Source organism: Nipponia nippon, unplaced genomic scaffold (assembly GCF_047370975.1).
Source record: "Nipponia nippon isolate SJK-2023a ecotype South Korea unplaced genomic scaffold, ASM4737097v1 scaffold_4, whole genome shotgun sequence".
Classification (NCBI taxonomy): Eukaryota; Metazoa; Chordata; class Aves; order Pelecaniformes; family Threskiornithidae; genus Nipponia; species Nipponia nippon.
Window position 1 is genome coordinate 10,577,532 of NW_028262358.1, and position 25,243 is coordinate 10,602,774.

General features: G+C 43.6%; 1 long non-coding RNA gene across 1 annotated transcript in view; it reads right to left on the bottom strand.

Annotated features, from left to right (window-relative positions):
• Positions 1–576: 576 nt before the first annotated feature.
• The window catches only part of LOC148053101 (uncharacterized), a 133,886-nt gene continuing 109,219 nt past the window's right edge, over positions 577–25,243 (bottom strand). The window contains exon 3 of the long non-coding RNA XR_015708979.1: positions 577–765. This is a non-coding gene — a long non-coding RNA (uncharacterized LOC148053101). The remainder of the gene's footprint in view (positions 766–25,243) is intronic.

Consider the following 25,243-nt stretch of genomic DNA (forward strand, 5'->3'; position numbering starts at 1 on the left):
GCCCCGCCCCGCCGTGCCTGGGGGCTGGGCGCCCTCTGCTGGCCGCCCGCCGCCGCCCGGGCCGCGGGTTCGAGCCCCGGCCCCGCTGCCCACGGAACGGGGGGGAGGCCCCGCCGTCCCCCCGCCCTCCTGCGCCCACGCCCCGCAGGGCCCTGCCGTCACGGAGCCGGCCCTTCTTCGGTAGCGCTCGCAGGGCGAGTCGAATCAACCCTTCCAGAATAATTAATAATAAAAAGTAATAAAGCACCACACTGTCACTCGGGTTACAGCTCTAAACCCCAACCAAAAAGCATCGAGAGCCCGGGACAAGCGCTAATTTACATCTGCCGACACCAATAAACAAACAAATCATAAGAAATCACCTCGATGGGCGCAGGAGGCTGAGTGTCCCCAGCCCACCTCCCCTGCCAGGAGGGGCACCAGGGCTGGGATCCAGCTGCGACAGTGCCGCAGCCATCGGGGATTACGTTGGTTGTAACCCCAGTCGTTAGCCGTCGACAGCCAGACCTTCAGGCCTTACACCAGGGGGGCGCAGGTTCACTGGCACAGAGAGGACGTGTTGTATCTTACCTGCCCGTGGGCTTCTGCAGTCCAGTCTCAGCTTCGCGGCCCACAGCCCTGAACCACAGTTTGACGATTCGATCAGTCCGGGTCAGCACTTCTTCGCATTTTATCTTCTTAGTTCTTGCTCCAAATGACAGTTGTATTTCCTTACTCCTCCTCTTCTTCCCCCAGAAGGATTTGTCCCAATCTTAGAAACTAAGCCTACAAGCAGAAAAATGTGATTAGCCTGGCAAAGCCCTGGATTTGGTAGAAGTAGAATAGCTGTGGTTTCCCAAACACACATAAATCCAACCTGTAGGTATGAGCCGCTCGCCTGAGCTGCCATCCAACCCTTCCAAACGAGCACCAGGCTGTCCGCGTTACTTGGCCCTGCACCCTCCTCGGCTGCGCTCCGTGCGAGCGGCCAGGAGAGAAGCTCCAGCAAAAAAGCAAGGAAGCTCCAGACATGGAGCCAGCAGACTGCTGCAGCAGTACAAAAGACAATTTTTCCTCAAGTAAAGACACGCCAAGTCTCCTGGTTCCCTGTGCCTCTCACTGAAATTGCCTGCTATAAAATCCAGGTGGAACGTAAAATGCAGTTTAAAAAAAAAAGACTAATCCAAGACAAACAGGATTTCCTGACTTTTCCTTGACTAACCAGGTCAATATTGAGTTAGGCTGCACACAGGGTCCTTGTTAAGCAGAGATTGCAGGTGAGGGACATGGTCTACCTACATGGGGAGCAATGGGCAGCTGAGCCGAGAGACCACGCAACGGTGCCATTTCGCTTGGCAAAGGGGCCGGATGCGAGACATTGTGCAGAAATTGGAGCAGAGCTACACTACGTGACAGTCTTCAGCTGTTGTCATAGAACCAACCCACTTCCACAACCCATTACATCTTTAATGAAAGTATAAAAGGACGCCCATGCGAGACGACAGCACTTCCCGCATGAAGAGGGTTCGCATCCTGGTTTTGCACCTTCACCTCGAGACACTCCTGCCCACTCTAACGCTGCGGGAGCTCCCGCAAGGAGCGGGAAGGAAGGACAGGCTCGGAGGGGTCCCTAGATCTGCCCAGCTCTGGGCGAACTCTCAGCAGAAATGCCTTCTCGGGGCAGAGGGCACGGCTGCTCTCCTCGGCCTCCTCCCCGTTGCGGCTGCGCTGGCTTAGGCCATCAGTGCTAACAGGGTCGGAAGAGAGACGTGCAGAAGCCAATTTACCTGCACTGATCCCCAGCTTGGCTGTCGCAAGACACCCAAATCTCCAGCCTGCAAGAGGCATTGCCCTGAGGTGTTCCCACCTGGCCAAAAAGGCCATCCATCACCCACAAGACACAGTTTCTTTTCCTCCTACACCACCTCCTCTCCTCCTGCACGCAGGCAAGGCTACATATTTATTTCCCCCACACACACTGGGAGAAGGGAATCATGTTTTTTTTCTCTGTTTTTGTTTTTTTTTTTTTTTGGGGGGGAGGGTGTCTTTCTGTTTCTATTTTTTAGAAAGCCAGTGGGCAAAGGATGAGGCCAGCCCGTGGGAGCGTGCAGCAATACTGCTGGCAGCTCCCGGCAGCCCAGGTGGGGCATTGCCTGGGGACACAGACAAAAAAACTCAGGCTTCCGCTTCCCTTGAAATTGCCGGGTCGGGAGGAAAGGTGCGGGTGCAGGAGGTGGCAAATCACAACCAGACAGCAAAACCCTAAAAGACCAGCCAAAAGTCATGACCCCTTCTGTTCCTACACCGGTGCCCGTGATGCAGCGAGACCGCCTCGCACCCTCCCAACAGCCTGGATGGAGTCAGCAGATATTGCAAGTTTATCAGCTCTTCCTTCACAAGCATCTGCAGAATTACCCCCCAACCTGTATCTTCAAAGCACTTTCAAAACTCTTGCCATATGAAACCACTTGGGAGCAGAGGTTTTTTTGTTGCTGTTGAAAGATTATTTTTTTTCCCCTCCCTTTTCGTACGATGACGTGGTTTATATTATTTGCTCAATGGGATCACTGCCTTTCCACTGAAGAGTCTATTTTAAATATCAACACAGGTTGGCATTTTAAGAGTTATTTAAAATGTCACCAGTCACAGAATGTTTAATTATTGCAAACATCTTTCAAAAAATTCCACAGTGGGTTTCTTGCGCCAAGTGATTTATTTCGGATATAATTTCTGTTTAATTAATAGGGGATTTAGCTCTGACCTGGAGCGTGTGAGAACCAGCAGAGGAGCTGTAGTTGAGTTAGGTTAACGTTAAACCTGCCCGTGCCTGTTGGAGGCTGAGAAAAAAATTGGGCTGGCACTTACTCAGCTGCTGCTACCCAGCATATTCTCATGTTGACTGCAATGGAAAAATTGTAAAGGCAAACAGAACTAGGGGGAAAAAATTAATCACCAGAATATGAACGTTGTACTTTGTTATTTATTTTAACTATGTATATAATTTGCTATCAAGTCTAATTATACCTAATTTCAGCTGAGATAGTATCTGGGCCATGCTTTGTTATTCCTATATTCTCAGAGAGCAGTTTCTCAATCGTCTGGCCCGAATTTCCTTACACCTTGAGAACAATTGGAATCAAACACTAAAAGGCTATTTGGGGAAAAAAAAAAAAAGAAAAAAGCGCCTACTTTTAACAAAAAAATTACAAACATGGAAAATGCCTAATCTATGCTTCTCAAAACACCAGGTTACATCAGAACCAATTTTAATATCCTGTAAAAATCTTACTATGACGCACATACAGCTGTCTAATATTGCTGCTTAAAATGCCCCCGCATTAAATAAGATTCTATGCTGTAAAATTTTGTAAGGTGATAAAACAAAAAAATGATATAATAAATATAAACCATCTGCATTTTTTTAACAAGCCATTTGGAAATGGATTTCATTTATATTTAGAATTGTTTTGAAGTGTTCTCTTTTTTGAAAATGTCCCAGTTACAGTATATTAGGTTTTCAGTAGAAAGATTAAAAGAGCTGACGCACAAATAAACACGCATGCACACCCAGAGCAATTTCCAGAACTATGAGAGCATTTGATTCTTCAAGGATACTACAGCTGGCTTTTAGTCACATAAAAAGGGTTAGTGTGTGCAATCGGCAGCTCTGGAAAATGGATTCACGCACACAAAAATGCATTAAAATGACATTAAGATTTTGGCAACAACCAACATGAGCCAGGAAACCGAGCTTCAGGCTGAACTTGCATCCTTAACTCCTTCCACGGTGCTCACTGAAAGGGTCGGCCGCGTTCTGCAGGAGCGGAAAGCCTATCCTGGGCCTTCCAAGGGTCGGAGCAGAGACACCAAGGGGAACCGGGGCACAACCAGGGGAGGCAAAAGAGGGGATTATGCTTTTGGTATGACCCAGCTCCCGTGGCACTATCTCCTTTAACAGAATCACACCACCTTGTGTCAGAGGTCCGTTCAGCCTAGCATCTCCACCTAAAAAGCTTTTCACTTAACTTCCCTGTATTGCTTCTACTGCTTTGCACTCCTACCTCCGCTGGCACACGACACTCCTAAGTGCTTTCTGAGCGTTTGTTTCTAGCAAGCCTCCCAACACCAGTGAACAGCGATGATACAGCACTGCCTCGAGCACCTACGCAAGAGCAAAAGAGTTTAAAGGTTCTCAAAATCGTAAAGAGCTTTGTATGCCCTTGCACCACTGCCCAGCACCTTGGGCCCCCTCCCCTCTCAGCTTGCCATCAGCCGCACCATTAGCCCCTCAAAGCTCGTCTCGGTCTGTGGGTGACCGGTATTTATCTTTTTGAACGCGCTTCAGTTCAGCATTCCCAGAAGCCACGTGCATTTCTCTTCTTCTGAACCCCGACCCTAGAAAAACTAATGGTTTTGGCTATTTTTCCCTCCTATTTGTTTCCTCTCTACAAACCCCTTCCCAAGATTCAAAATGGGGTTTTCCCCCCAGTACGGGGATGGTGGTATGGTACAAGAAAAGGGCATTTTGCGCCAAACCAAGCAGGCAACGCGTAAGTGGGATGGGGCTGTGACCCCTTTACTTCCTTTGCCATGCCTTCTCCCAGTAAAACAACAACTGCCAGGAACCATTACGGGAACCATTACAAAGTAAGAGAAAGTTACGTTTCAAAAGAAATTAAGCACCATATTAGAACTACAGGCATTTTCATGCCTACTACTAAACATCTGAGGGGTCATTTGTTTAGTTTTAAATCATTCTATTAATAAGCAAATGCAGTATTGACCAGATACCAAATGTGATTCTTCTCCCTGAAAACAGCCACCGAGAAAGTTAAGTTCATCATCATTAACAAAAAAGGAGCTTTTATTGGACTTTCCCTTTCTATTTCATCATTTAATTACCTGATGCTAACATCTGATCAATGAGATCAAAGTTTGAACAAGCCAGAGATTTTTCAAAGATGCACCTCTGGACAGAAAACTCTCCATTTCCAAGCCCAGCATTTTGCCTTTTTTGGTGCCTAATTGCATTCCTGTACCAATCAATGCACAGCTAACAGAGATCTCTGCTGTCTTTGCTGTAGGATACACAATCCAAATTCCTTGTGCCCTCGGTGGTGTGCTTCTTCACAGCCTCCCTGTTAACATCATCACAGCTCGCTCTCTGCCACTCGGTATCTCAGATCGTCCAACAGCCAAACATTTTGGTTCCCCGGGCAAGGTGGGATATAAAATAAAGCACGTGGTAATAAAGTGCTTAACCGGACTGGCCTGCTGAATCAGGCCCAAGACACCTATGGCTTAAAGCATGCCTAAACTTAGCAGTAGAAATATATACGTATCCATACCAACACCAGATGTACATGTGCATGTGAATTGAGGGAGTTCATCTACAAAGGTTATTCAAGCCCCTTGGTTATTACCGATTTCAGCAAAATTTGCAAAGGATGCAAGAGCTGTGAGAAACCAAGAGGGAACGTTACCAGAAAGGGGCTCAGACAGCACAGAAGAGCTCCTCCAGCTGAGCCATCAATCTTGCTGTCAGTGCTGAGTCACCGGTCTCCTTTTGGTACCCCTCATAACAGCTCTCAGCCCTAAGCACTAGCACCATGCTCTGGCACAGGATACATGGCAGAGACGAGACAGGAGAGACAAATATAACTAGAGAAATGTAGGCCAAGACCCAGACAAGCAAAATTGTGCACAGACCTGCAACGTATTGTGCCTTTCCCTTTGTACTGCTGACGCTGAAACTCCACCAGGATGAATATCCTATACGGTGATGTAAAAATATACCTAGTTATTGAGACCTTACTGAGATAGGACTGGAAGTTTTAGGAAATAAGATAGGTTTCTTCATACCACGAGTCCCTGCACCTTGAAGTACTTGAGCTTCTCACTTGTTTTGTTTTTTGGGTTTGGTTTTTTTTTTTTCTTTGCTTTAAGGAAACCCTTCACTGCTCAACTGCTGCCTGAAAATACGACCTGAGGAATTTCAGGATTCAGAGGGAAATTTAAAAAAAGAAAAAAAAAAAAAAAATCTAAGCTTTGATGTATATTTTCCCCTTGCAGTTTTTAACCTTACTGTGAGGGAGAGGAAGAATTCCTTGCTATCTCTGAAACGAGGAGGTTCAGCCAAAAAAATGACACAGCTGGCATCTCATCCCCAATATGTAAGGTGGGGCAGCCATCTCTAAGCAACTCCTTTTCTATCCTTCCTATGTAACTTGCCCTATTCCATTTTCTTCTTTCTGGGGACACTGAGTTTGGGTTTTCTTTCCTGAAAAAAGAAAACACTAAAAATAAACAGAGGAACTTCATGTCTCATTTGTACCTACTTCCTCTTGCAGTCATTCACTCAACCAAGGAGAACGGAAGCGATGGAGGAGCTGTATTTCAGGAAGAGATGAAGGATTTAGAAGGGAAAAACATCATCCTTTGGCTGTTTTCTGGATTACTTGGTTCCCGATAAGAATGCGTGCCAAAGAAAGTAGCTGCCCAGGGAGCTGGAGCTCTCCAAATGGAAGAGATATTGAAACAGCGGGATAGCAAGACGTTTTCAGCAAGGAAGAAGTTAGCCTTCCAAAGAACAATTTTTCATGTGTTCCCTAGCCTCCTATTTTCAGCATCAAATTTCCCCAGAAGCAGTGGTGTTACAGTACCCACAGTGTCAGAATAAAAATTTTAGACAAGCAACTCTACAGAAAAAAAGGAAAAGTTGAAGAGATAAAAGTCTGAGGGAAACGTAAAAACTGCTTTGGGGGAGAATGTTTTCCCCTCTGGGCTGGCCATTTCCTCCCAACAAGGACTGGAGAAGGAGGAACCTCTTATATCAGGAAACAACTTTGTCTTTTTTTCAGATCTACAGGCACACATAGAAAGCACGTTCCAAATAACAAGCAAAATTAGAGCACTTAAAAAAAAAAAAAAAGTCATCGGGGCATGAAGCAGGCTTGGGGGTGTGCAATACCAGATGGAAATCACCAAACAGGACAATGCAGAACCTATTCCGAGTAAAGGACCAAGATAAAGCACAATACTTCTTTCAAAGTGGCATTGGCATGTAAGCAGGAACTTTTTTTTTCTTTTGTCTTTAAAAAAAAAAAAAACAAACACACCCCCCCCACACACAAACAAACAGCAACAAAAAAAACAACAAAACATCAGTTACAGGATTTGACCTCAGCACAGAACCATTGAGCACAACATGGTGATCCCCAGTGCAGAAAAACAAAACCAAAAGTAATTCCCATGTTGCCTAAAGCTTCTCCAAAATCCCAGACCTCCTCTTTGCTCACAAGCATACGCACTCACACATGCACGCTCTCACTCTGGCTACTCCAGCAATGCACTTTCCTAATCCCCGTCCTAAGGGTGCTTCAGACACTGTCCTGGTAGCCTTGGCTCATGTACTGAATATGGACTGAGTGACGATCTGGGTCTCTTTCAAAGCACGTGGTGGGACTCCAGTTGGGCTTGCACCAGCCGGCACATGTGTGAATACACATCACCCATCAGTGATCTTCCTGAGCAAACTTGGCTGATTTGCTGGTACAGGCTGAAGTGTTTACATGCCCAGCTTTAAATATATTTTATGTTGGGACACAGGAAAAATCCCAAGCCTTCATCCATCAGTAGCAACACCTCAAAAACATTGCAACTGATTTTTCCCTTGCCATCCAAAAAATCTCAGTTCTAGAAAATGTACTGTGTGTTAGTTAAGCGCAACCTGTAATGCTCAGGCAAGACTGAACTGCAGTCTTCTGTGGCGCAGCTCCAGCGCAGTACCACTCCAGCAGGGCTGCTTATATGCCACTGGTCATGACAGTCACCAAAGTCTCACAGATTCAGGCTCTGCTCAGCGACAAGTGGGGAAGCTGGGGTCCACTGCAAAACAAAGTGGGGAAAGGCTGCTTATTAATTGCCTCTATATTCTTAATTTATAGGGGATCGCCTTGTAGAATATCCTAAAATCTCTTGATGGACTGATGCACAGGCCAGAGTAAAAAGCACTTCAGGACTTCCTCCCTCCTCGGCCAGGAGCAGCAGGTGAAAGAAGGATGCTCCACCTCTACCTTTTCCTCCCCCAGGCTCAGGTCCAATAACATGTTATTCCTCTCACTTCTTTCCTTTCTTCTCCTCTACATCTTCTGTTGGTGTTTTTCCCCTTCATGCTACAGCAGAGGCAGTGAATGTTGATGAGGTGATAGTTGGTGTGATTCTAGCGAGGCAGCTTTTCAGGTAATTTGTCATGACCTCAATATCCAAACTGTTCCTTTCAACACAGAATACAGATCTAGATGCCCATATTTCAGCAGGTGTTTTGGTAGTCACTGGAAAAGTCTGAGGGGTAAGAATATTTTACAGGAGCCCTGATTTCTCTCCCTCTCACCCTTTCTCTCTAGAAAAGTTACTTGCAATCATTATCGTTGCGCTAAGGGTGCACACATCTAATGGGTAGCCAAGACTGCAGCAGAAAAAACAAAAGGTAAATTTCAGTAAAAGCATTATTACAAAATCTAGTCAAGCATTGTAAATAGAACTGCCATATTATTATTGAGAAAAGGTGTAGTGCCCATGCAAACTACATATTTGATTAGGATCTGAACTCTTTGCTGAACCATGAATCTGAAATAATTTAGGTGATACATATAAATTTAATTTCTTTGTTCAACATTCCACATCTGAAACGGTGCACTGCAAATGTGCAGCTCTCACTGAAGTCTGCAAAATGAGTCTTCTTATAACTCGCCTATACTGTGTGGAAATAATCTGAAATAATCTTAAAGGAAAAGGAATAAACCTATTTTAAAAACAGCTGAGTCCTTTAGATCGTATACCATAACCAATTTATGGAGATAAATGGAATTCAATATTAAAGAAATACTGGGTTTTTTCCTCTCCTGTGGAAAATTTAAATGCAGAAAGAAAAGGAAAGAAAAAGAAAGAAAAAAGAGAAAGAAAGAAGTGGCATGAAAACAGACGACCAACACTTGACTATTGTTTCTATTGCAGAGCCTGCTAGAAGCGACGCACCTTGTTTTCCCCAGCCCAAGCTAGAGAAGGCAAGCTGATTCTGGAAATGACTCATTCAGTCTCTATAATGGAGATGTACCAGCTATTGGACATCTTTATTTCTCATTCATTAAATGAATCCAGTGTCTACTGCTATGATAGCCATCAACAAAGACAGACGAGGAAATAAAAAAGGGGGAAAGAGCAAGAAGGGGAATACAAATGAATATTATAGACTACTGTATGGGCCCTATTACTAAAAATGAATACAAAATACTTTAAAAAAAATACATTAAGCAGGTATTGGCTTACAATGAGGTCAATATTGTGATTCATTTAACTCAAGGGACAATAAATCTTGATATTGACTGAAAACATAAGTCAATATGCATACTGTTGTGTGCATTCCATTATAAAAATGGGGGGGGGGGGGTAAGTTTAATGGACACTTTTAGAAGAAAATTAGTTTTGCCAAAAGATTTTTTTTTTTTCCTGCCTTTTAAATTCACCAGCTAAAGGAATGTTGCAGCTACAGACCACCATAGCTGAATGCTTTGTCCTCACCTTTAAGGTTGTACGGTGGGCTGGGACTGGTGACCATCTCATCCCAGACATGTTGCAAAGCTCCAACACAACCGGCAGCCTGAGGAGACCAGAAAAGGTGAAGGGCTGCAGAAGACAGTGACGTTTAAATGGCTGATCTCCATAAGGGTCAGGCCTATTCCTGCCTTCTCCAGGGATAACTTCCATGAGCAGAAGTCAAATATAACCAAAGTTTTCATACTAATATGGAAGCAGGGGGTGGGAGAGTCTCTATTGAGATTCCTTCAGCTTTAATTTGCACTGAGCTGTAGGATTCCCACACCTCACCCCTAATAAGAGAGAAGATGACACCAGAGTTTGGTAGAGTTCATGCCAAATAATCTCAGTCTGCCTCTGCTCACGTGGATGCTAGTGAGAGCTTTGTCCCTAATTTCATCTGAAACAAAAATCAGGCAAGCAGTGAACAACTAATTCAGGAAAAACTATCCATGGTCCCGTGAACAACGGTGGCATCTTCTTTGCAGGGACCAGGGACAGCAGCACCAACAAGCATCAGACCGTCTGTCTGCCACACAAGCTAGTTGGGACAGCAGTCCTCAGGTGAGAGGATGAAGCCTCTAAGAACAAGGCAATATCATTTTCCTTCCTGCCTAAGTCATGATTTCCTGCTCCTTAGGGATATACCAACAGTTGGAGTCATTTTACTGCCAGTTCTGGAGAAAATATAGGTTCCCTCCAATGCTTCTCATGATCTGAAAAACATTTATTAAAAAAAAGAGTCACGTTTTTAAAACATCAGTTAAAAACACAAACTGTATGCCTAATGTCCAAGCTCCCAGGGCAGCTCAGCTCCCACCATGGGCTCTGCAAACGCAGCCTTGCACTTGCACAAGACCAAGTTGGGAACCAGGCAGGACAACCAAGGAGGCCTCGCAGCTCTGGCAGCTTTGGAAGGTCATCAGAAAAAAGCTGCAGTTTTGTAGAAACGTTTTGATGTCAGCAGACTGGGTGACTCGACACACTGTTCTGCCAGAAAACCCCCAAATACTCCTAAACTGGAGACACTACTCCTAAAGTAGAGACACTGGGCTTGCCTGCCTGCACTCTCTGAGCACAGTTATTGTTCTCACTTGCTACAAGGTCTTCCAACAATATCCCTCAAAGACCATCTGGACCATGTGCCTGCACGCAGGTCCAGCTGGCCCCACTAGCACGCGACCTGCTGAAACACTGCATTCGCATACAGGCCAACCTACTCTGCAAACACTGAGCCTACACAGTGGGCACTTCCTAAAAATCAAAGAAAAATTGTTACGTTGCTTTAAAAAGCCCTTCTCTTGTAAAAGCACCCTGTTTGACTGAAAAAAGTTGTACTATTATCAGTGAAATGTTTCAACTGCCAAATTAAGTTTTCCCTGAGCTAGAGGAACAGCGTGTGACATCTCAGGCAATCGCACAGCCCCAAGTTACTGACCTCTAAAGTCAATGAAGGTAAACAGCAAAACTTACTGGCTGTGCGACCGGCTTGAGCCAGCCAGCAACCGGGCAAGATTCACTTTTTGACCGTATATCCAGAGGTGCTGAACCGTCACCATCACCACTGAACTCCCCTGGAAAAGGGATGGGCAGCACACACAAGATAAGAGAGGGGAAAAAGCTCCCGTCCACCTGTGGAATTGCAAAAGAAAAATCGCAGGACACGTACATAAACATACATGAGTTCAGCTCTTATGCAGGCCAGGAAACACTCTTTCCCCTATATGTGTATGTGAATACATATGCATATATATACACACACCTGCAACTGACAGTGCCTCAGCACATAATAAACCACAGGAAGAAGGGAACGTGAGAAGAGATACCTGGAGTCACTGTTTTCTGCATAAAAGTAGCATGGCAATGCTCACGAAGTCATATGGGAGAGGAGAAGACTTCTCACAAGACAGGCTTGATGTCCTGGATATCACCTACTGCCACAGAGCCAGGACTTCATCATTCGAGGACACGGTTTAGTGGTGGACTTGGCAGTGATAGGTTAATGGTTGGACTCGATGATCTTAAGGGTCTTTTCCAACCTTAACGATTCTGTGATTCTATGATCCGCACTCATTCGCAGACGAACACCGCCCTGTTCAACCAGCTTTCATCCACACTCGCTCAGGGACAGGCAGCAGTGATCAATACCCCCATGCTGAGCTGTAAGAACCGAGAGCGCTCCTGGGTTAACGCATCTCAGACAGAAACCAAGAAGCTCTGTGCCACTTGCATGCACCACATGCAGAGGTTACAGAAACAGGAACTATGCACAAGTGAGTGAAAAATGCCTGTAGTTATTTAAGAAATTATATATCCAGGCAGGCTTAGAGGCAGCGCACTGAGGCCAGGTACCACAAGCCATCTAGCCTCATTGCTCCACTTGAACACTAAGGAAAGAGTGTAGATGGTAAAGTTACTGCTAATTTCTCCCAGCACTCTTCTATTTGGGAATGCGTTAGTAATGCCTTTCTCCCTCCCAGTCCAACAAATGCTTAAAGGAAAGCAAAACAGCAAAGAGGCAATGGCCCGATGAGGTTTCTGGCTTTATGTGACATCCTTCTTGATATACAGCACTGATTTGCCTACCCCTACGGTGCTCGTGATGAAGACTGCACAAGGATCAGGCCAGCAGCAAAAGCAGAGGGAAGGACATCTCACTAATTTTAGTGGAAATGTCACCCCTCTGTTATCCTGCCAACCTGGTTTAATAAGCTTTCTCTCAACAGAAGGAGACAATTTCCCTGTGACCACTGTCCTCATTGGGAAGCACTGCTCAGAGCCTTGACTAAGATCCATTTCAAACCTTAAGCCTTGCTATCAGCAGTGTTCGACTCCCAACAAGGCTAGATTCAGATCTTGGTTATGCTACTGCTTACACATTTCTCACCAGCATGCTAGCAGTTTACAGATGTCCTACTGCAATCAGAGCCTCCCCTGAAACCCCCCCAAGATGAAAATCAGCACATGCCTGTGTTTGTTTCTGTACAGATATTAACTGGGGTGGCTGCTTGCAAACAAACCCTGTGCTCTTTCATGCTGAGAGTCAAGAGCCTGGTGTCTTGCATACAAGGTGACTTTCAGGTGACAACAGCTTAGCATGGCGCTTCAGCTTCCCTGGGCAGCGGCTGGCTGCCCTTTCGCAGTGGTACTCTGGCTGCGAACCACGGTGGACTGGGACTGCAACTCCACTGGGACAGCGTGCCCATGTGTCGCATGCGCAGCCCACGTATGGACAGGAGCTCTCGTAATTGGATCAAGGCCCCTGTAGTGCCTGCTTGCAGCTGGTAAGGAGGCTGGGATCCCAGCTTAGCTGCAGCCCAGCCAGAGGACAACACTGGGATATGGAGGATGAAGAGAGCCACTTCCAGCTGAAAATGGGCACTGTGCAAACTCTGTTGGTTTTAGCCAGTGGTAGGTCATAGAGAGCTGGCCACTCCCCTTCACTTAAGAAAAAAACCAAACCCCCAAAAAGCCCTAAAACTGAACAAAGGCATAGCATGCCACTACTTTCCAAATTAAAAACACTAGAATTTGTTCCCATGGGAAAACTTCAGGAGCCCTTATTCTTTCCCTGAGTAAGAAGAAATCTCTTTTTTATTTTAAAAGGCACTAATTCTTTTGGCCCAAAAGATGCAGAAAGACTCTTGTGGATATGCTCGGATATCCTCTCCCCAAGCCCAGGATGCCTCTGCAGTGACCTAAGAGGCAGAGCACCAGCACCTGCAGCCTCTCAGCCAGCTCTGAAGTCGCTCTCGTTAGGTGCCAAGAGCAGGTTGGTTACAGGAAAGCTGGCCGTATCGCTCTCCCTGCTGCCCGGGTGTAAATCCACTGCTGCACCGACCGCTGCCCGGCCCAATTGCAAGGTTACAGCAAGCCCAGGCAACAATGGGAAGCCAAAGGTGAGTTCAAGGCCTGCAGGCAGAGCCCCAGCTATTAACAGATCATTTATAGGGATGTACACACACCTTCTTTCACACCCGTGTGCAGGCTGGGACCTCAGTTTGCCTCCCTGGGTGAGGCCTCCCTGCTCGTACCTCCATCTCGCACACCACACTGCTCCTTCCTCCCTCTTGGGGCTCCCCATGGGCCCAGACACCAGCACCCCAGCGCAAAGCAGAGCGTTCACCCCCAAAATTGGGGGAGGTTTGGGTTTGTACTTCACAGCTCAGGCCCAGCTCAGCATAAAACACTGTTTCTCTCTCTCTCTTTTTTCCCCCCTTTTCTGAAAGATTCCTCCAGAGATAGCCAAGGAGGAAGCATTTTTGCCTCCAAGAAAGAATGAAAATTACAACCCTATCTACATAGCAAAGGATACTTTACCCCTGGGTGCAGAACAAGAAGGCTGAAAGAAATGTAAGCTAACGCAAAAATTATGAGCAACTTTGGATCTGGTTAGGTCTCCGGTGTGAGACCAGGATGCAATCCTTCCTTATTTCTTTCTCCTTTCTATTTCTAAGATGCAGATAGATATTCAGATCATACAGTGGGCGAGGCAGATAAATAAAGTTTTCAAGATTTCAGAATACATACAGCTCTGTGGTAGGGAGACTCATCACACGGGCAACGATGAAGAATAAGTCCTGCAGAACTAGTACAAATAGGAAGACTAAATTAATTCAATGCTATGATAAATTAAACTACTTCAGTTAGGTACACAGGTTGGTGCCATTTCTTGGGCAATGTATTTACAGGCGTATCACTTCAACAATGGTGGAAAGTGGAAGCTGGTCTGAAATACTGCTCTTCAACAGCCAGATAAGCATGCCAGAAAAGCTCTCATACATGTAAGCCAGCTCTTCTCCAGCCCTCAGTTACTCTCTGCCAGTTGTTTAGTCTTACATAAAGAATACATACATTTTTCCTGCATTCAAACATTTTATCAAACTGCCATATAAAAGTCAATGGATATTAAAACAGAGTAGTACTGTATTTTCTTGCTACAGCCCCAAATTCAATTATAATCCTTCAAGACCCCAGGGAAAAGTTACAAGTGGAAACACTGTGTGCTCAAAAAATGAGAAATGATCGCATTCGGCATCTGTAAGTTTATTTCTAATGCTTTTCCTCATGAAAGCAGGTACAAATAATTTGCAGTCATGATGTTGCTTTTGTTGCAATGCTGCCTCCGCTTTGCTGCTAACTGCAGTTAATCTTTAGTTTAAGTTGTCTTGCTTACAAGGATACCAAAAGATTCCCTCCTCTACCTAGGCACTTCCAAAGCGTTAGGCTCATCGCTAAATGAGGGAATAGATGCAAAATGAGCGATATTAGTTCCCCATACCAGTTACCAGCAACTGCATTTAAAAAAAAAAAAAAAAAAAAAAAGCTTCTTTTTCCTTTTTTTCTGCCTTTTTTTTTTTCCACAGATACCTTTAAAGAGTTTTACTTAGAGCGAATATGGGACTCATCACTTGATGATTAATTTGCATGTTGATAGGCAGTCAGTGTAGCAGCTTTCAGATTAGGGACATTCCGCTGCACACTAAAAGGCACAAAGAACAAAAAGTGAATTTCAATCTTGCCCTTCTTTTCCAGTCAGTGCATTCCCAGCCCATGTCTATTGATGAGCAGTTGGAACAATACCAAAATGCAGTGTAAGATCAATCCTGCTGTTTACTTCGCTGAGCTGAACGAACAAAGGACAGAAGAAAGGACTTAAACCCAGCTATAGTAAAAGAGTGGGGATGAAGGATGAAAAATGTGCCTGATGGGCAGTAGCACAGAGTAAACTCATTTAGAAAATAGGCAGCTCCAGCTGAGATAAAACCAACGATGATTTGTATTTTGTACTGTATCTTCAGGGGATAAAAGCACTTCTATCAGATACCATTGGAGGCAAACTTGAAACACTGCAGTAAAATGCTATGTTCCCTACTAGGGAGAGAATAAAAATTCCCATAATTGCAAAGGAGTGTTAAATATCTGATTGTGCATGCCTTTTTCCTCCCATGGTGAGATAACTCAACCCAGTCCTCTTTTTAACTTCACAGGACCTGTCTCATAGAATATTCAGCTGGATGCTTTTGTATCAAATGCAGCATGACAACGTGTTTTACTTTGATAAATACTGATAATTGTAATTTGGGGGATTATTAGCCTTTAAAGCCTTTTTTTTTTTTTTTTAAAGCTATTTCAAATGAGAAGGATGCAACTTCATTGCCTGAACAGGCAGGAGGAGGTGAAGAGAGAGGAAAAAGTTCTCGTTCAAATGCAAATATCTTAACAAACTGTAACTAATGGGAAGGAGAAAATAAAACAGCCCCTTCTATCGCTAAACAAAAATCATCCTAAATCAAAAATCTATTTACTTTTACTGAAAAGCAAGAATATCTGACATAATGAACTACCACCATCTCAGGCAAGGACAGCACAACACAGAATAATAGAGATGGTAAAAATGAACAGCAGGAGAATTGATGGTATCCCTGCTGACATTCAAGTACGGTGGAATTTGGTTGTTTACTGATCACCCTTTACAGGGTTTGTTCACCTATTTGGTTCACAAAATTACCTCCCAGAGGCTATTACTTGCTGATAGGGATGTGTGGCTTCTCACTTACGCTGATCAATGTACATTCTTCCAGTAAGGCTAAAATTTGAAGTAATTTATTTGATTTTCTATGATGCTTCGAAAGAATCTCCAACTGTCACCGAGCAGCATATAAACAATGTTCCTGTTTGCAGGAGTAAGCACTTAGAGACAATTATAAATTGACCTGCATAGGCACCAGCACACCAGAGCGTGAACATGGTCTTTGCAAATGGGGGGCTAGTTCATATATATATATGAACCATATATATATAAATATATATATATATATAGTTGGTTTGAGGAGGTTATTGTTCAAGGGAATCAGAGGCAGCGACAGAAGAAAGTAGGTAGAAAAATCTGAGAGACTTGCATGAAGCAAGCATTTGAGAAAAGCCTCCGTAGTACATCCAAATGCAGCTGCGCCAGCACAGCAGGACGGATAAAAGGGCTAAAGTCAGGTACAAACATCCCTGCTGCTGACTCAACAGCTGAGATATTTCTGTGGGTTGATGAAGATCCAAAACATTTGCTCCATTTCGCCTCACTTTCCAACCCTGCTGTTTACTCTAAAGTGACCCGACATGTCTCTCTTGTCCCAGGACACAATAGCTAAGAAACTTGGGCCCCGATTCTGCAACTCTCTTCTTTCAGTGTTATTCAGCAGGAGACGTCAAACCACTGCTGATTAAAAGCGAGCATATTAGAATTAGAAAGGAGGTACACTCTGTCTTGTGTTAACATAGCTTCTACCAGCCTGTTTCTGTGCTAGGAATTTAAATCTTCCTTTTTACTAAAATATTACACCTGCAGGTGCTATCCTGCAGTCCCACAGCCTGCCAGAAATTTGTCCAGCAGGGCAATAACGCATCCACCTTGCCCTGGTGAGAGAGAATAGCGCGGCGTATGGACCGGTTCCCAGAAGAAGGAAGGGGGTTTTGTCTATTTACGGTAACTTTCTCTGAATGTAGAAGTGTTTCTCTTTAGTTCTGTGTGCACACTCTCTCTCCTTACATAACAAATAGCATAATCAGATAAACTGCTGTTAATTTTAACTCTCTCTTCAGAACATTCACACAAGCACACCCATCCGCGTTTGGGAAGAGTCCTCTATTTTTATCCATAAGCATAAATATTTGGTACACTGATGGATCTTAAATTTTTAACTACGTTCCGCCAAGCTCCAGAGTTCATGTTGCTTCAGAGACAACACGAGCCAGTTTATAACCCTCTAGAAACACGCAGACTCTGATAAAGGTTCACAGCTAAAATAACCCTTACTGCAGTGGTAAAAATACAATGCCATGAGTATAAAATAAGGCAGTATTATTCTAAGCAATTCTATGTCCATAAATAGTGCAAGATTAAAGTGCCTATAAATTGCAGAGTCTTATTTACTTCTAGATACAATTACATTTACAACAGATAAACGTCCAAAGTCTTTGAAATCTTAACTCCCTGCTGTCATTTTCTGGATGCAAAACTATCCTGCATGTATCTGTAATACGTGTTCCTCTCAAGACTGTAATTCATAGGGAGTCTAGTGAGAAAAAGACTACCTCCTCCTTCTAGCTTTTTTTGTTCCAGTCATTGGCCCTCTGATGAAATCCCTGACAGTCATCTCAGTCATCTTAAATTTCTATAGTGCTGCAATTAAAAAAAAAACAACAAAAACACCACAAACAAAACCAAAAAAGCCCAAAACCAAACCACCCAGTCGTACGTTTTTCCCTTTTAATTCAATAGTATGAGCAGGTGATGCTCAGGTCTGTAGGGCTGTATATGCCCACACCTCCCCACTCCTTTTAAAGATGAGAAGTTCTGTTCACCTTTCAGGGGCAGCCTGCTCACATCCGTAGCAGGACCAGCACAGCAGCTCCCTGAAGACCCACAACTCAGAGGGAACAACGCAAGTACAAAGTCAAATTTTCAGAAGCTGCTGGGCATTTGAGGTTCCCCGACACCTCAACTGGATTCCTCACATCGAGGAAGTGGAGTCTTTTTGATTTTGAAAGAAATTGTCCTTTTGCAATATGAGGTGAAGGGTGGGAAAGGGACGTATGCATGCCTTACCTTGCCACTGAAGGAAAGAACAGTCTTAAAAGGATTGGGTGTTGCAAGGGGAACCACATCGTGTGAAATGGGGGCACACCAGCCAGTGCTGATGGGGAACACGTTCAGCACGCCTAGGACAAGCCCGCTGCCCCCCACCCCAAGTTCATGCCTAAACAGGCACAAGTAATATTTGACCTACATGCTGTAAAACAGGAGTGACAAACAAAACACACAGAGAAACATTCATTCAGCTTCCCCAAAGAGTTCTGAAATCTCACAATATTATTTAATTTCTTAATTACTAATATCCTAATTACTTGAATCCCACAAGCAAGATCTTTTTATGTAGCTGACACACATTTTTAGAGATTATCCAAAATTTCACAGACCTTGCCAATTCACACACATATAGTTGGTTCCCTGAACAATTTCCTCCAATGAAAGAAAGCAGGCAGCCAGACTCTGAAATTGCACTAATGTCTTTATAATTTCCTCCCTTTCCTCAGTTCACCCCTTTTTTAAATTAATTGTAAACGTGAGAATGCAAAGACAGAATGCAGATTAAAGTCTCTTTTTGAGGCTGGGCATGCTGGTATCCTTATTTTAAAGGGAGCAGAAGTTCCCAAAGCTTTACAGAGATCTTACGGTCCCACTTGTAAGAAATCAGGCAGAAAATCCAAGTTAGGTGGCTTATCTCAGCACCTGAACCATCAGCTCAGTTCCTTCCTAAAACAAGTACAGTAAGGGGCAGTAACTGGGGGGAATTCTCCAACAGCCTCTGCATGGATCTGAGTGGGAGAGGCCAGACACATCCAGTTCTTGACCTCTCTCCTAGTGGCTAGCAAGCACAAAGCTAATGCCCAGATATCTATGGAGATGCACCGTGAAATCTTATTTTTCTTGCCCAACTCTAGTCTAGATTTTCTGGACCTTCCTTTTTTCGACTGGCTTGGACCAAAGCTTTTTTTTTTTTTTCCCCAAAGACTTCCACTAAAATTGTCCTACCGTTGTCCTCCAGAAACAACCCAAGAGTCTTGGAGCATACACATTTCTATAATTATGGAAAGCCTAGATCAAGAGCTGGCCTATTCAGAGCATCCTACTCAGAAGCGTTTTGCCATAGGGTCAAAGCGGTGGGCAACATCTTCTCTAAGCTTCTTCTCAGTGACTCTGGTTCTTCAAGCCAGAGTAGCAGACATACCTCGAGCAGACAGTTGAACATGTAATTGTTTTAAGAGGCATGCCATAAGAGGAAGCATCCGAGGCAAAGAAAGAGGAATGAAGAAGGGGAGAGGACTAAGAGCAGTTTCAAACATAAATTTCTGTAATTTGCATCTAAAAAAAGAAAAAAAGAGTTTCACTACTTGTGCGTTGACAAGAAACCAACTCCACAGGCTCTGTGAGGTAATTACAGCAGTTTCCAAGAGAGGTTCTGGAGCACGCCAGATGACGGGCAGAACATGAGCTAAGAGGCTAAGAACGGGAACAGCATGTAACAACAGGTCAGAGTGCAAGGCTTGGACCTCTGATTTTAATGGGTTAGTGCATAAATAAAATAAGTAAATAAATTAAAGAAACCTGAAAGCCAGTACTGACTTTTATCAGGGACCAGAGTCAAGGCTGTGAGTGACAGCTCTAAAAGGCTGGACTCCATCAGCACTTGAACTGCTGACATCTGTGGGACTTAGAGATGATGGCAGTACACCCCAGGCTGATGTATTACAGCAACACAGCTCTGACCTGCAGGGACTAGCATTTCCAGAGCTTTTTTTAGGACCAGTTGCCTTTCCCAAGACAAAATTAAAACTATTCTAGGCTCCAAGTATGGTTCACGAGCCCTCTCCATGCTCCATACCTCAGGCAAATCACTGGAATGAGCAACAGTGGATTTCAGAGTTAAAACAAATGCAGTGGGTCAGACCCCTAACAGCTATTGTTTCAGGTTGCCTGCAGACTCAGGCATCCATTACGTTCAGGTGACATTCACAGTGTCCTGTAGCTATAAAGGCTGGAAGCTTTTCCCCCACACACACATTTCACCACCACCACCACCACATGCTACTCTGATTCCCATTTCTTGAGATCCCTTTCCTCACTTTCTCAGCTTTCACAAACTTCTGTTTCATATGCTCCATCCCAATCCAGCCTTTCCCAGAAATATGGGGAAGAGAACAGAAAAGAGGTGTTAACAGAAGTTTAAAAAGTGGCAATTTTCTGAAAGGCTAAATCATACAAGAGGATTCAAATAAGATGTGCAACCTCTGCACAGCCAGTTCTCATTGTACGTCTGCTGTGCAGGGATCAAATGTTATCACCATCCGACTGATGTGCAGTGATTAAATGAAACACATCGACGGTGCGTCTGGCTCCGCATGTTCAAATGTCAAAACCTCTTTCCACCCTCCTAAAAAAAACAAACCAAGAAACTTGTCTCTAATTAACACACCTTCCACTCTTCCCAGCAATTGGGTCAAAAGCTCAATAGATAAGGAGGAATTACTCCTCATGCTACAAGAGGTCTAGTGGGCCTGATTCTGTATTTTCCATCTGAACAAAAACTTACACAGATCACAAAAATGTCTTCATCTGAGGATGGCCAGGAAGATCAGCCCAGGTCCCTAAGAGGGAACAGCATGGGGAAGTCTGCTCAGATGCAGTTATACAGGCAGCAGCAACAGGGAGACCAAAACAGTCTCTAAGACATCCTGCACACGTCTCCAGATATTTACACATTTTCCTGCAGAAAAATGGTGCAAATGGCTCAAGCATAGGGAAAAGTTTAATTTCCCCAAAGAACCAAGTGTCTCCCCAAAGCCCTCAGGCTGCAAGCAGAAAGGGGGTTTGGCCTCAGTGAGCCCAACCAGATACACGTACTCGATTTGGAAAAGTTTCGCGTTACATTTCGCCATCCTCAAAAAATAAAATCCCTGGAAAATTATACATGTGCGTCTATAGCAATAGCAAATTTACACCAAAGTATTCTCCCACCTTGTAATGAGAGCAGCCAAGGCCAAGGGGAGATGATTAGCAAGAAGAGATTAAAAACAAAAAAAAAAAAAAAAACACAAAAAAAAAAAAAGAGAGAATAAAGCAAGAAGCAGGGAAAAATGGATGTCTGAGCTCTTCCCCTTTTGTACTTGGGGTCAATAGCTTAATTTTCTTTTACATTTGAGTTGTTTTTAATTTCCAGGAAGTCTTCTCAGATATCTTGAAACTTTGCCAAATTATCATTAAGCCAATATTTTATCTCCTCATAAAAATGCTACAGTATCTCCCCCGCGCCACACATAACTGCAGGAATAGATCTTAAGTCAGGGAGGATGGGAATTTGTTTTTAAAATGATTTAACTATTTCATCCATCCCAGAAAGAAGGAAAAGCTTTAAAGGAAAAAAAAAAAAAAAAAAAAAAAAGAATCCCTTTAGTGCTGCCCTCCCCAAATATAATAATTATTTTCCTGTGGCTCTGTTTGAAACGTCAGTACTGCATATCAACGTTATGATTGCTCTTCACCTTGCACAGCTGACCACAAATGAAGTTTCACAAGAAAAATAGCTATTAAACTTCCGTGTGTGAGGCACTTATAGACATGGGATCTACATAGAACCTTCACAAATTCGTCATTAGTCATGGTCTCCAGAAGCCCTGTAGGGAGGAAGCAAGAAAACCAACAGCACAGCAAAGTACAAACACTCCTTTGCGGATCGTAACAACATGAGAGAGATAAGGGACGCTCAGACAGTTAACAAGTATGAGTCCGTCCCAAAATGGATGTTCAACAGTCCTTCCCTTTATTAAAACAGTGCATTTTCAGAGACAACATTTTTTTGCTCCTGTTGTTGCTACTTCAAAAAACAGTAAATAAGCCCAAATTTGGCCCAGTGGAATAGTTGCACCATTCAGTACGTATGGCCATTTGGTCAGATCCCTTGTCATCATGGAAGAGTCTAGCAGAGAGCACAATTCCAGGTAAATGATGTATAGGAAACGCAGGGAACTCATCTAGCCCATCATTAACCTCATTCTGAGACAGCCCCAGAGGCAGTCCTTTAGCCACCAGCACAGCCTGCTGTCAATTGTGTCAAACCAGTAACGTATTAGTTAGCAGGGGAGCAATCTAAAAAGCCAGCCATAGATCCAAATGCCTAAAAGATATTCTCAAATGTGGTAATTATGTCCTGCAGCTGCCAAGAATGTCCTCGGAGAGTTCACAGATATTGGTTGTACCAGTGAATCAGAGCAGATAGGCACTCCAGCCTTATCAGGAGCGTTAACAACAGACAAGGCTCGCTCAAACTTGGAGGGAGAGAGTTTGAACCGTCAGCTACAACTGGCATGGTAATTGCCATGCTACTTAAAAACCAGTCTGCTCTCATTTTTTAAAAGTGTGCCGACCGAGGATCTTCACTGCTTAATACATAATTATTTTTAAACACCGTGTAGGACAGGACATGATAACAGAGATGAGTTTCAGAGAGGGATCCACAGAGACCCCTGAAAATGAGGTTCCCTTTGCGGTCCCGTAAGTTGGGCAACTAAACGTGGATGCAGGTCACAGAGAAATCAACATCAGCTTTTGAAAACGCTCACACGTTTTTACTGAGGACTGAAGGAACAGCATGTATGAAGCCTCCTGTAAAGAGTCCAAAGGGACTTACTAACCAGTCTGACATTAGCAGGTGTTTCATGTCCATCTTGCAATAGAAAAAAATGCTTGTGAATGATATTTGGCAGCTAGTAGATGACAGAGCAAACTTCTGCTTATTTCAGTGATAAGCAGCTAGCTAACAGGACTGATAAGGTCTGGCAATAGTGACAGGACAAGTAACTACTGCCTCTGAGCAATTTCCAAGGGCAGAGATCAGAATAACTAGGGCAGAAGGAGCCACGCCACAGAGCAGCCCCAAGAAAGCCAAATCCCAAAGTCCAGTGCCCACTGACAAAATGCAATTTTGTCAGCTTTTAAACACTACTGTGCAAAGCTGTTGACTTTGATTATATTTTCAGTTGGGGGGGAAAAAAATCTGCAAAAAAGAGTTTTCTATGATGTCAAAATGCTGAGTTTTACTCTAAAATGGTCTTGATTCAACTTACTTTTCACGTTAGGAAATAATTCAAAACAAATTAACTCATGTTGTTCCAATAAATCTCCTTTCTCTTTGCAACTGTGTTTTCATTCAGACGCAGAATGAAAATGCTGATTTCTAAGAATGATTTTTTTTTTTTGAGCTGTAAGTCCCAGCTTCGCTTACCACAAACCAAACAGAAAAATCAGCAAACTGCCCAGAGTCCTCACATTCCTGAAGTCAGAAGAGCCAGTATAATCATATGTAAACTGTGCCTATCCTACCACAAACTAGCCGCAACTTTCCTTAAAAAAGCTAGCCAGATATAATAGCAGGCAGGAACAGAATGCAGGCAGATCTTAGATATATCCAAAAGTACATCCTGACACGTTAGGAAATAAGGGATTGTGAGAACTAGAACAACTTCTGGGGAACGCTCAAGTGAAGATAAAGTCTGTCCTGAGCATTTCAGGGACAGAGCGCTGGCTGGAACGGTGTCAAAATTAGATAGTCCTGACAGCGGGATGTAATGCTGAAAGGCAGTTGCAAAGATCCTCAAAACTAACAGTCATAAGAGACAGTTAGGATACCTAGAAGATCAACTACAAGCAATTAAGACAGTCTGGAAAACAAAGAGCCTGTCACTTAACACCAGCTAGATCACGTTTGCTTTCCAACTTTTTTTGGTATTCCAGCATTTAGCATTGGCTTAATTCAGAAGGCCCGAAACGAAGACTTAACGAAAACACACACAAAGCATTTCTTGATGACCAAATGCCGACCTTGCAGCGTTCTTCAGAACCCAAAGACCAAGAGATATCCAACTTTAAGTCTGAGAGGCAAAAAAACTCAACAAAAAAACACACACCCACAACCACCACCACTCACATACACAACTTAGGAAAATCCGGTGCGTTCAGCAGGAAGTTTCTGATGTTCCACAGGATTTTCAAAACACATGGCACGTTTTAAGTCTACGCTAGAGAACAAAAAGAAGAAAAAATCCAAACCAGATCTTCTCCAGCTTGTCAGTGTGACCACCCCAAATGAGGGAGGAGCAGCATCCATGTACAGAGGTGGCAGAATCCCCAGCACCAGCTCTGACCTTTGGAGGAGGCAGATGGCCATCCATACCCTTTAAGGCATCTCCTCCTGCAATTATTTATTTTCCATACCTTAATTTAGGAGAAATTAAGCAGGAAGGATGCTAATCTGGGAGACGAAGGAAGGATTGGACATGATGACCTCAGGTAGAAGAGATCACTGCTTTTTGGTCCCTTTCCCCTCACTTCTTTCCAGACCCTTTCCCTCCTCTGCAGTCACTACCATCCTTTCCCCCAATTTAATCTCGGTTCCATCACCATTACAATTGCCAAAATATCTACAAAGCTGTAGACATTTCCAAAAAGTGGAATAGCACTTCCACAGGGCAAAACAGCAATATTTAACTGAAACTAATTAATGACATGATGGTACACCTGATGGTCAAAAACAGATTTTTTTCAGTAGGCTGTGGTTTTTGCACAATGGAAACAGTTGATAATAGCATTTATCTGTTTAAAAATTCTGAACGCTTTTGTTAGGTCAAAGAGACCAGCTATTACTCCTGTTCCGTTTTTAACTACATGCATGTCCAAAAGGTTCTTGTCAGTTGACAAGATTTTCTGGTCAATATTATTTGAAAAGATAAGGTGACATTTTCAAGCCCGGGTGACACTAGGATTTCAACACCTGTATTCAGAAGTGACTTAGAACTTTTTAGCCTATCCAAACTAAAACTGAGAATTTTATGTAATATTTTTTCCTCTGTCCAGCTTTCATCGGGTTGCATAGATAAGCAGAACTCTTGAATCCACTGTAAAGGGAAAGCTTATTTTATTTAAATACAGAAAATGTCTACCATTCTCATTGTGAAGAGGTCCCTAGAGAAGAACACATATGGCCCTGGCTTTCCATTTCAGAAACTTAAAACCTTGAAGATGACAATATATTTTTTTAAAAAAATCTCACTTTTAACTATT